We start from the raw sequence: 12020 nt of genomic DNA on the forward strand, positions 1-12020 counted from the left end.
AGGCACCACTTGAAAAGATCTAGACAGGATTAAGAGCGACTAGCAAAGGAAGGTGAGGGACCTACAGACAAGCAACAGAGGGTGCCTTTCCCACCCCGAGGCCTGCAGAGGCGAAAGAACTGTAGCTGTGTGTGCACAACGGGAGTGTGAACTTTGGTGTGCACAACGGGAGTGTGGACTTTGAGTGTGGACACCCGCTGACAATCCACAATGTGGCGGGAAAGATCACCCAGCTTCCCTCTCTTCTGGCCTTCCCTTCTCCTGTCAGTGCCTCCCAGCAGCTGACCTCTGGAAGCCAGAGAGCAAGAGAGCTGGTAGTTGCAGTCCACAGAGGTCAGCCTTCCAGGCCACAAAGGATGATAAAGAAGGGAAGAAAGTAGATCTGGAGGGGCAAATGGAGAATATCCAGCATGCCCTTACCTCTGATTCTTCTACCTCTCTGGTCATTCTTCCTCGGGCTCCTTTCTACTTCTTCTTTCTACGCTCACCTGTTAAATACCTATGTTTCCTAGGGTGTGGTCCTTTCCAGGACCTGTCTTCCGTCTTCTCACTCAATCCACTTTCCCTGTGTGAACTGTCAATTCCACCACCACCTTAACTGCTGATGTTTTTTGTTTCTGTAACTCCAGCTCTGAAATCTTCCTGGAACTTCACACTCGCATCCAGCTGCCATTTGGATATTTCCATAGGCACCTCCAACCAAGTGTGTCCAAAATGAAGCTCATTAGCTCCGCCTAATCCTCTCCACCCACCATATCTGATCCTCTGTGCCCCTTTTCACCATCTACTCGGTTGTTTCATCCAGAAACCCAGGAGTCATTCTTTTGACTTCCTCCTCCTCACTTCCCACATCTAATTCATTAGCAGGAACAGCCAAGTCTAGCCCCTAAACATCTACCAAATCTAGCCCCTCCTCTCTGTCCACACTGCCAGCTTTTGCTCTCACTTGACCTTCCCACCGGATCTAAGATAATAGCACACCAACAGGTTTCTTTACCTCCAGTCCTATATGCTGTTATTATTTCCCACAGTACAGCCAGGGGGCAGTCCCTAAAATGCAAATATGATCATGAGGCTCCCCTGATTGGAGTCCATCCATAGGCTTTTCTGCTTCACTTCAGCCCCAGATAACTCCCTGTCCCCAGGTCTTTGCCCCTGTCACAACTGTCCTCAATGTACTTCCCAACCCCACCCAATGACCGCACCCAAACAAGCCCTCCTCTGGCTCAGTAACCCCTACTCTGTTCTCACGTTCATGTTCACTTCCTCAGGGAAGGCTTCTTGGACCCCCTGAGCAAGTTAGATTTTTCCATTACAAACTCTCATTACATAAGCATCGTCCTTCACAGACAAGAGCTTATCCCAAGTAAAATTAAATAGGTATATTTGTGATTATTGATTTAACGTCTGTCTGCCCCTTGTATATTATAACCTCCAGGAGAACAACAATAACAAAATGTGTCTTGCCTCCCCAGGTCTGTCATTTAGGTTTTCCATACAACAATGTATTAAATAAATGAGTGAAAACAAACCCTTTAGTACAATGTACAGGGATGTCCATGATCTGGCCCTGCTTTCCAGGCAGTTTTCCATCCAGTATTTATTTCATTGTGCCCTACCTCATTCCTGACCTCAAAGTTACAAACACACTGGGCTATAACGCCCCACCACACCTTAGTCCACACTGTTCCCCCTTTCCAGGCTGCACCTATGAGCTTTCCACTAAACTCAGCCTCATCTGCCTGGCAAACATCTACCCTTCTTTCATGATACAGTTTAAGGATCACCTCCTCCATGAGTCTTTCTCACCCAATTCCACCCAAGTAGAGTGGACCACTGCCTTCTTCCCTGGGGCCCCCACGGCACGGCTGTGTATTGTGGAAGAAACAAAGCTTCACATGGTGTGATTGAGTTCTTCTAGACATCTGTGGGCCAACTTCCAGTTGTTAGGTGACATTCAGTTCTGACTCAAGTCTATGAAGCTGCAAATCATCTCAGGGTGGACAGTTCTTTTATGAAGTGAAAAATTACTTTGTATTCCAGCAGCATAGAGCAAAGGTAGACACGGTTTTGACTCTTTTTGTTTGTTTTTCTTCATGCTTCCAAAAAAAAAAAGAAAAGGCTTATGGTAATGTGGCATAAACATCACAGGCATTCTATGTAAGTAGCTCTGTTTCTCAGCAAGTGCTTATAAAAGCAAATTTTTAAAACCCCTCTCAACGTGCCTGCTGTAAGCGTGGTTAACATTACTTGATGTGAGTGAGATCTGAGGCCTGTGAATTCCAGATTTCCAAAATGGCTCACCTTTGGGCTCTGCCCACAAACTGCCTCAAACTTGAAACCACCTAAGTTCCATAGATCTTTTTTTTTTTTAAGATTTGATTTTTAAGCAATCTCTACACCTTGAACTCACAAGCCTGAGATCAAGAGTCACATGCTCCAACAAATGAGCCAGCCAGGCACCCCCCCATAGGTCTTCTTACCTCCATTTTCCTTCTGTTTTAGTTTCATTTATTTTTATGAGTCTCCAGTTCTATGATTACATAAATGGTCTTTAAAACTTGTCTTACTTTTCATTAACATAAACGTTTTTGCATTTTTCTAGCAGAGTAGCTCAAATTTTTATCAGCCTAACAATTCCATAATAGCAAGTTTTCATCTAAGAAACATTTGAAAAATCTCTTGTATAATTTACCTTCACATGCTTCTAAACCTATTACATAAATCTCGGACCAGTGACTGTAAACCCAAAACATGAAACATTAAAATCTTAGTCTTCTTAAATCACTATGCTACAGACCTTAAACTTACACAGTGCTATACATCAATTAAATCCCAATAAAATTGGGGGGAAATATCTTATTCTTGAAGAGCAACCAGTGCCATAAGTGAATTGCTTTTTTAAAGAAAATTTATTTATTCTTGAGAGACAGAGGGAAAGAAGGAGGGAAGGAGAGAATGAGCAGGGGAGAGGCGGAGGGAGAGGGAGAGCACCCCAAGCAGGCTCCACACTGATGTGCAGGCTTGGGGCTCAATCTCACGAACTGTGAGATGATGAACCGAGCTTAAATCGAGAGTCGGGGGCACCCAGAGGGCTCAGTCGGTTAAGCATCCGACTCTTAGTTTCAGCTCAGGTCACAATCTTGCAGTTCATGGGTTCAAGCCCCACATCAGGCTCTCCACTGACAGCACGGAACCTGCCTGCAATTCTCTCTCCCCCTCCCTCTCTACCCACCCTCTGTTTTCCCTCTCTCTCTCTCTTTCTCTCGGAATAATTAAATAAAAAAAAAACAAAAAGAGTCAGACACTTAACCGACTAAGCCACCCAGATGCCCCATGACTCAACATATTTAATCAACCATAATTTTTTGTTTTTGTTTTGATACTCAATTTGTGGTAACCTGGCCAATGGCTCCACCCTTAACCTGGTTTCTGTGTTTTCTCCAGAATTTCTAAAGCATCATTGCTTTCTGGCAATAAATGTTCCACACCAGGCTACAACATTACCCCAAGAATGGAATCAGCTTCTCTCCAAAGATTCCTGCTTTCTCTCAGCAGAGGATAAATAGTTCAGGTTTTCCTGCTATGATATGAAATTTGTGTATCTGAAAAACGTCACATTCTGTAGAGTCACATTAAAAACCATGGGACTTTGAGACATAAAACTGGGGAGACCACTCAAAAGTCAGGCAACCTTGTAACCAGAGTGCTAAGGAAAACAGTCATTGGTACCTGACAGTCACCTTGGATGTCCCAGGCAGGCAGGGAGGCACAGCTAGAGGCTAACAATGGTGGTTGTGAAAAATTCACATGGTCTCTTGAATGGAAATGCTGGCCACAGTTTAGTTAGAGCTCGGGGGTGCTGGGACAATGCCGGCTGAACGAAATCTGAGCCAGGGGCTTCCTAGGCAGAGCAGCCAAGAGTGACTCAAGACCAGGATGCACCAATCTGGGCATCCCCGGGGAGCCCGGTGCACGTGCTCATTTTTAATTTTCATAAAACACAACTAAAGAAATCCTGCTTTGCTTAGTTTGTGGATTTTTTTTTTCTTTCCTGCTGAAGGTTCTAATTCTACTCTTGCTCTGCCAGCTTCCCTTGCACAGAAAAAAAATCTGGTATGATCAAACTTGAGTTCTAGGTTAGACGGACATCATTTTTAATCGCACGTGAACTAATTCACATGGTAGAAACCTGCTTCGTGAAGCCATCGACTCTTCCCTCGGTGCACATGCAGGGCACATCGCGGGGTGGGGGCTGTCCTTCCCCCTCCTCGAATCAGAGCTGATTTGTGACTGCTTTAACCAATGGAGACAGTGTAAGTGCACTGAAGGACTTCGGAGACTGTCATAAGGAGTTTTACAGTTGCCGCCGCCGGTGTTTGGGAAGCTTGCTCTGGATGAAGCCAGCTCCCTCAGAGGAAGTCCAATCACCTTAAGACCACTGTAGCCTAAGAAAGCCCAAGCTAGCCATGTGGAGAAGCCACATGGAGAGACAGATGCCCAACCAGCTCCCAAATGTTCCAGACCTCCTAGCCTGGATGCCAGACATTATGAATAAAGCCAGTGACTTCAGCAACAGCCACGACCTGATTGCAACCCTATAAGATCCACAGCACTGACAACTCAGCTGAACTCACCACCCTCCAGAACTGAGAGAGATGATAGTAAAATGCTGTTTTATGCCACTACGTCTTTGAGTGGTTTGTTTGCACGCTGTTATCTGAACATAGAGGAATATATTGTACTGGCGTGTAAAAATTAGGCATGGGAATGCAGACTAGATTATTTCTATGGAGTGTGAGGCAGGAACTGGTGTCGGTCCCCTCAACCCGAACCACAAAATCTAGCATTCCTGGAGAGCTGAAACCCTGTGCCCCATGAGTAGCATTTCTTGCAGAAATGCGGAAGCAGGGTGCTTGGCTCAAGGAGGGACTCAACTACAAGACTGAAGACCTGGCCAAACCTGTCTGTGCCAAGATGGACCCCAGCACTGACCTTTCACTGACTTTCTCCCTCATCATGATACGAAAAATGATGCCCAGAGGTGGAGATTTCACATGCCACAACACGCGTGCATGTTCTGGGCACTGCGCCTGCTCACCAACTTCCTGTATGTCTCCCTGCCCCAAAGGTCTTAGCGGTCACTCCTTTCCCCGCCTCTGCCCCTTTAAAAGCTTTTCCCCCTTTTGTATGGGGAGTTAGCCCGAAGGACCCTTAGCTTTCTGTACCAGCTCCCTTGTGCTGGAGCATAACCCCCTGTGAAAAGCCTTACCAGGAACTCCCATTTGGCCTCTAAATTTCTGTTGTTTAGTGAGTCCAAGGCCCAAGAGGGTAACAAGCGTAGCTTTGGGGTAACTCCAGGCGGGCTATTTAGGGGCAGAGCTAGAAGTGATCTCCTTTGTATACAAGAGTTCACATTAATTCTCTGGCTTTCTTTTAGATTTTCTCTATGACATACCTACTGAAATTCCACACTTTGATTTTCTTTCGTAAATTTGCCCCGCCACAGAATTATTTATAACTCAAAATCAAATAATATACGACACAACTTGTTTATCCATTCAACAGTCAGGGACACTTGGGCTGCCTCCAGAATTTGGCTATTGTAGCTAATGCTGCTGTAAACATCAAGATACACATATCCCCTTGAATTGGAGTTTGAGAGACAGCACATTCCTCAGTGGGGGAGGGGCAGAGGGCATCCCAAGCAGATTCCATGCTCAGCCCTGAACTAACTCAGGGCTCCACGCCACCACCGTGAGATCATGACCTGAGCAGCACTCAAGAGTCGGAGCTTAACCGACTGAGCCACCCGGGCGCCATATCTCGTTCTGCTTTGAACCACATTGTTTTTCTGACAGAGTTGTGTCTAGGAAGAAGCCCCTGGATAGTCTCCTTTGGGAGCTTATCCCTTCCTTAAAACACCATGCTTTCTTGAGTCATCGGACTGTCCTCCCAACTACTAAGACAAAAGCCGGCTGAGGAAGCTTGATTGCGAAATAGCAGCTTAAATTCAGGCCCCAGTATTGTGCTTAAAATGAAGGTCTCACTTTTTGCCATCTATTTTTATGGGATTCGTAGGCTATTGTACCTGCATAGTCCAGGCCCTTAAAGCTGGCCTACTTGATATGGGTCAGAACAACACGACTGACCGCATAAAAAGAGAGGGCCCTCTGACTTTTTCTGCAGTTCGTCAAAGGCAACAGGATGTTCGCTGGGAGGTGCACGGGGTACAGCTTGGAGACTCTGGACTATCAGAGCAACTCCTTCTTCCTTCCCCTCTCTGACAATGCTCTGTGCTCTACCCAGAAGGGCTGGAGATGGCAATGAAGCTCACTGGGGTTCTACCCATACCTCGTGGGGCTGCATAAAGATCCACTGCTTTAGAGAAAAAAGAACCTGCCTCCGATTCCAGGCCCAGAACCAGAATGTCAGTCCTGAAGCAACCCGTGCCCTGTAGCATCTGGACCATCGGCTCATTGAGGAAGTATCATGTTTGATACATAACTCCCACCCCCGACATTCCAGGATCAATATTGAATGGAACTTTAAAGGTAAAGTCAGATTTTAACTAATTATTTGGTGAATTATTTCATAAAAATAAAATGAACATAGAGCTGACTGTCCAGTTTTAATGAAAAGTGGTTAGGTGTAGCTAATAAAAAAAGGAGAATTAGCACATTAACCAGTTGTGCCGGAAAGCATGAGCCCACGGGTTCTGGTAATTCTTACCCGGGATTTGGTGCAGAAATCAGAAATGCTTTTCAAATCAAATGTAAAGTTCCAAAAGGAACAAAAATGAAAAATCACCCCTCGCTGTCTGTTTTTGGAAGAGAGAATGTTTTATTAATACTAGATATTGCCTATCAATTCTTTGCACGCATATAAAGTTAAGTCTTTCTCTGTACTTAATGCCTTTAATAACTAGTGCAAACATTACAGTCATTTCTTATATCTCATTGATTTGAAAGCTCATTTTCCATTCAAGTGCAATGCTTTGTTTAAAGAGCAGCTACCTGAATACAGCTGTGAAAAATCTAGAGTTACATACACCTTCATTGACTATTTTTAGATTCACTAAGAAATATTTGCTTTCTCTGTCTCGAATGTGTATGCAATATACATATATATGTATAGGTGTGTGTGTGTGTGTGTGTGTGTGTGTGTATTCCAGAAACATAGTGAATATACTTAATGCTCTACCCAGAAGGGCCCTGTTGTTACAAATATCTTCAATCTGAAAAAAAGGAAAATGGTACTGTTTCCAGACTCTCTGGACTCTGCAAATACCAAAATTACTATAGGTACACTTCTGTTTTGCCTTAGCTACAGTTTATTTATGCTGATCACATTCCCTGAATGGTATCTCACACCTCCTTCAGCAAAGGAGGAGGGACTGTTGATTCAGGTGGCTGGTGAGAAATAATGTTGATAATTATGCAGGAAACAACAAGTCACTTCCCCTCCATTCCCCCTTCCCCCAAATTTGTCATTCTATTCTTTCTTACAGATGACATAGGTAACTGAACTGCCTCTGGGGAAGCATTGTTCCAATTCGGAGCAGTTTCAAGCAGTTTCCGGGTGAATAATGAGATCAGAGCTGTAAGAGCCCACCAGGTTCTCCAGCCTGATTCTGCCGAGGAAACTGAAGAGCAGATAAGTAAATTTATGTGCCCAAGGTCACTTAGCTAGTTCGCGTTTCCAACTGGAACTCACTTGGGACATCCCGCATCCATGCGGACAGTCCTCACCTTCGGTCTGCCGTTCCTGCTGGGTATGGAAGCCCTGCTCCCCAGGAGATTTAGAACATTCTTCCCAGGATGGCACAGCATCTCCAGATACTCCCGCCCCAGGAAACCATCCGCCTGCTGCAGCAACTGCCTGCCTGTGTCCTCAGGGCTACACTCCCTGGGACAGGGGTGCTCCCCCACAGGTGAGTGTAGCCCTGTGCTTTCCACCCTTCCCGCCTAAACTTCTTCTTGCCATCTGGGCTCCACACACCATCTTCCAGGGCCCTTCCACGTTCGCACTCACCATCACCCCGCATGGGGGGCGGTGGGGCTGCATTTCTCCTCTCCCCATCCTCCCTATGTCCACAATGCCTTTTCCCTCCGTGGGCCAGGCAGCAGGGACGCTAGAGCCATAGAATGCTAACTGCTAAAACTGCCTGCGTTGATCCCCATCCCCCTCTTTTTATTTTTTTTTATTTTTTTTATTAAGTAGCGCTGGAGCTGTTCCTGCCACAGCAGCCCCGACCCAGCTGGCAGAGGCCCATCTGCTCCGAGACCGGCCTCCCTGCCTCCTTCCAGCACCACATGGCGGCTGGACAGTGAGGGCCTCGCTCCCCTCCCGTGGAAAGACCGAGCACAGCAGAAGACCTTGAACCGACAAGAAATGCTCCATCCCTGTTTACCGATGGCGACTATCTGCCGGCCGGCAAGCCACCGTGATTTTCATCAGGGCGGCCGGATTTAGGAAATACAAATACAGGACGCCCGGTTGCGTTTGCCTTTCAGGTAAACAAATACTTTTTTTTTTTTTTTACTATTCAACTATGTCCCATGCAGTACTGGGGGCCTACTTATACTAAAATATTATTCTGTGGCTAAAATTCAGATTCACCAGGGTGACCTGCAGTTTACCTGGCAACCCCATTTTAACATTCCACCAAAATGAACTGAAAATTTTCCCGTGCAACACAGGGTCTGCAGTTGCAGCCAGGGTGGAGGAAAGCAAGTACGGCTGCGATGCATTTGCCGCAGCAAAGAGGTGATTAGACGTCTGGTATGTTCTGCATTAGGCATTAAGCACATGCCACCCGTGCCTACCAAAGTGCCTCCTTCAAAGCCTGGGCAATGATTTACAAAGCAGTAAAAATGGAAATTCACTCACCCCCCAAATCCAGCCGGGGGGGGGGGGGGGGAAGGGCGGGGAACATCAAGTCCTGCCTGCAGTTACCAAGGAAAAAGAAACAAACTGTGACAAAACCGAATCATTGCAAAAGTGTTTCCTTGCACAGAAGCAGAGCGCTGATAACAGGGAGAGTGGATTATGTAACAGCTTGCCATCTCCAAATGGAGAGCCTTCCTGGGATCCTTCCGCGTTGGAGGTGCTGCGGCTTGTGGTCACACACACACCCACCCACACACACACATTCTCCACCTACTCCCCCACCTCCCGGCTTCAAAATGCATCAGCTTTGACTTTGGCTGACTCAGCAGTCTGGAACGAATTGCTTCCAGTCAACTTTGCGGCTCGCTTAAAATGCCGTAAGGACTACTTTGACTCATGCGCAGAAACAGTCTTGTATTTATCCTACAATTCAACGGAAGGCCTCTGATGTGCAAAATACTGTGCAAGCCAGTGAGGGAGGATGGGATGTGGGGTGTGAGGGAGGATGGGATGTGGGGTGTGACGGAGGACGGGGTGGGACAGGACCGACACAGTCCTGTCCTCAGAGAGCTCAGAATCCAGAGTGAAAGACTCCCAAAGACGTGCTTCTTGCACCAGAAGTACAAACATGTGCTGTCCAGAAAAAATCAGTTCCACATTTGGGAAGGAAGAGGTGAAGACAAGGGGGTAGGAATGCGAAGCCAGGGAGGTAGGAAACATGCATGCTGGACTCTTGTCCATTTTATAAAGTGATGTATGCATGCATGCAGGAAGAATCTCAATGTATTGTCTAAAGCACATGTGCGGGGCGCCTCAGTGGCTGGATCAGTTAAGCATCCGACTTTGGCTCAGGTCATGATCTTGCAGTTCGTGGGTTCAAGCCCCACACTGGGCTCTGTGCTGACAGCTCAGAGCTTGGAGCCTGCTTTGGATTCTGTGTTTTCCCCTCTCTCTGAGCCTCCCCTGCTTGTGCCTCTCTCTCTCTCTCTCTCTCAAAAATAAATAAACATTTTAAAGCACATATCCAAATAAATAATGTTAAACTGAATTCAAAAGTACGAAAATGTAATGGGCTACAGCCTTACTTCTGTCAGTAGAGGAAAACTCAATGTATAAATTGATTCGATTTATATTTCAGTTACGAAGGCCCGGCCATTTAGGATGGTCTAAATCTAAAGACGGAAGCATGTGGAAATTTTGTCTTTGAGTACATAATGTCATGAACTGTGTGAGCACAACTCAAAACACTGGAGGAAATGCTAACGTACACCTCTATGCCTACGAAGAAGATTGCTACTAAGCAGAACATGAAATATTTCTTTTTCAGACATCTGAATCCTGACCCAGAAGTGAATGTACAAACTGCCATCTTGTTATTTTCCAACGAAAATACAGGGATAGTTTCCATGCAGCCACCAGGCGGTATCACTGTCCTGTAAAACCTCCCAGCTCAGCCCCCACTTGGCCCACAGCACCCCCGTGCCACCTTCCCTGCCTGCCTCCCCCACAAGCCGACTACCTGCCACTCTCATTTCACCTCTTCAGCTACACTGGCTTTTCTCTCCGATCCCAGAACACGCCCAGTGTGGCCCCATTGCAAGGCCTTCTTGTTTGCCGTTTCCTGGGCACGGAGTGTTCTGTCTGTGGTTCTTGCCATGGTTGCTCATTGTAATAAAGGTCTCAGCTCATAGCTCACCCTCGCAGCTGGGCTTTCCCATCTCATCCTGTCTGAGGTAGCATACCCCATACAAAGCATTCTTTATCACATTTTACCGTCGTCTTCATACTTCCTAGAATTATCTGCCAAATTATCATTTCAGTGTCTGTCTTCCAATAAGGGCAAAAATCTTGTCTTGGTCACGATAGCATCCCTTGGCCAAGGACAGTACTTGGCACAAAATAGGTGCTCGACAAACATTTGTCGATTGAACAAATAAATTCCAACTCCCGAGAGCTGCGCTTACGTTAGAAAGGACACGCATAATCACGATGGGAACCAGGCCCCAGACTTTTCACTTTCAGAAATGCCCAAAGGAAAATGCAGCCAATTTCCGCTAATAACAACCGTGTATGATTTATTGGGAAGAATTCTTGTGCTCTAGAAAATTTTAAAATTAAAGGAAGAATGTTTACTCTTCCTGACTTTGTCTTTTTCTTCACTTAAAACATTTCGGGGGCACCTGGGTGGCTCAGTCTGTTAAGCGTCCAACTCTTAATTTATCTCAGGTCATGATCTCATGGTTCGTGACTTTGAGCCCCACACCAGGCTCTGTGCTGACAGCGCGGAGCCTGCTTGGGATTCTCTCTCTCTTCCTCTCTCTCTGCCCCTCCCCTGCTTCTCTCTCTCTCAGAAAATAAACTAAAAACAATTTTTTTAATAACAAAAATTAAGACATTTTCATAAAATTTCAATAGTGAGGGGCACCTGGGTGGCTCCATCAGTTAAACGTCCGACTTTGGCTCAGGTCATGATCTCATGGTTCATGAGTTCAAGCCCCGCATCAGGTTCTGTGCTGACAGCTCGGAGCCTGGAGCCTGCTTCGGATTCTGTGTCTCCCTCACTCTCTCTGCCCCTCCCCCACTCACACTCTGTCTCTCTCTCTCTCTCTCTCTCAAAAACAAACATTATAAAAATTTTCTTTTTAATTTCAATAGTGAGGCCTACCAAACCCCTGCCTCTCTGACAATTTTCATCATTGAAAGATGGTTGCTTTTACCCCACCTTTATAGGCTTTGGAGAAAGGAAACCCACTGCTAAGTGTATCTTTAAAGGCACTAGCCAAGGATTCCTATGGCGTCTAGGTCCGTGGTGGTATCTATACTAGTCTTTGGTCTCTTGAGTTTGACGTCTTCCTTGGCCTCTTTCAGCACGTTAGCCAAAGTCCTGTACTGGGCCTGGCTTCCCACCCATGCTTGGACACCACCTTGATTTCCGTATGTCCCACATGCCTAAGTGACAGTCACCAATGGAAGTCTTTTATCATAATCCTTGGTGTTCTCATCAGCAAGTGTATCTTGAGATTTAACACTCTTCAAGGGCGAGGATCAGGTTTATAGAATTCTCTCAGTACAACCTCAGTCTACAGGACAGGGAGGGTGAGTATAGTCAGCGCACGGAGGGCCTCCCT

General features: G+C 46.2%; 1 long non-coding RNA gene across 1 annotated transcript; it reads left to right on the forward strand.

The window, feature by feature from the left end:
• The first annotated feature begins 7517 nt into the window (after positions 1-7517).
• Positions 7518-10967, forward strand: LOC125164164 (uncharacterized). The gene is made up of 3 exons (XR_007151662.1): positions 7518-7933; positions 8224-8516; positions 10220-10967. It is a non-coding gene; the product is annotated as an uncharacterized LOC125164164 (long non-coding RNA).
• The last annotated feature ends 1053 nt before the right edge of the window (positions 10968-12020 follow it).

Source organism: Prionailurus viverrinus, chromosome B1 (assembly GCF_022837055.1).
Source record: "Prionailurus viverrinus isolate Anna chromosome B1, UM_Priviv_1.0, whole genome shotgun sequence".
NCBI lineage: Eukaryota > Metazoa > Chordata > Mammalia > Carnivora > Felidae > Prionailurus > Prionailurus viverrinus.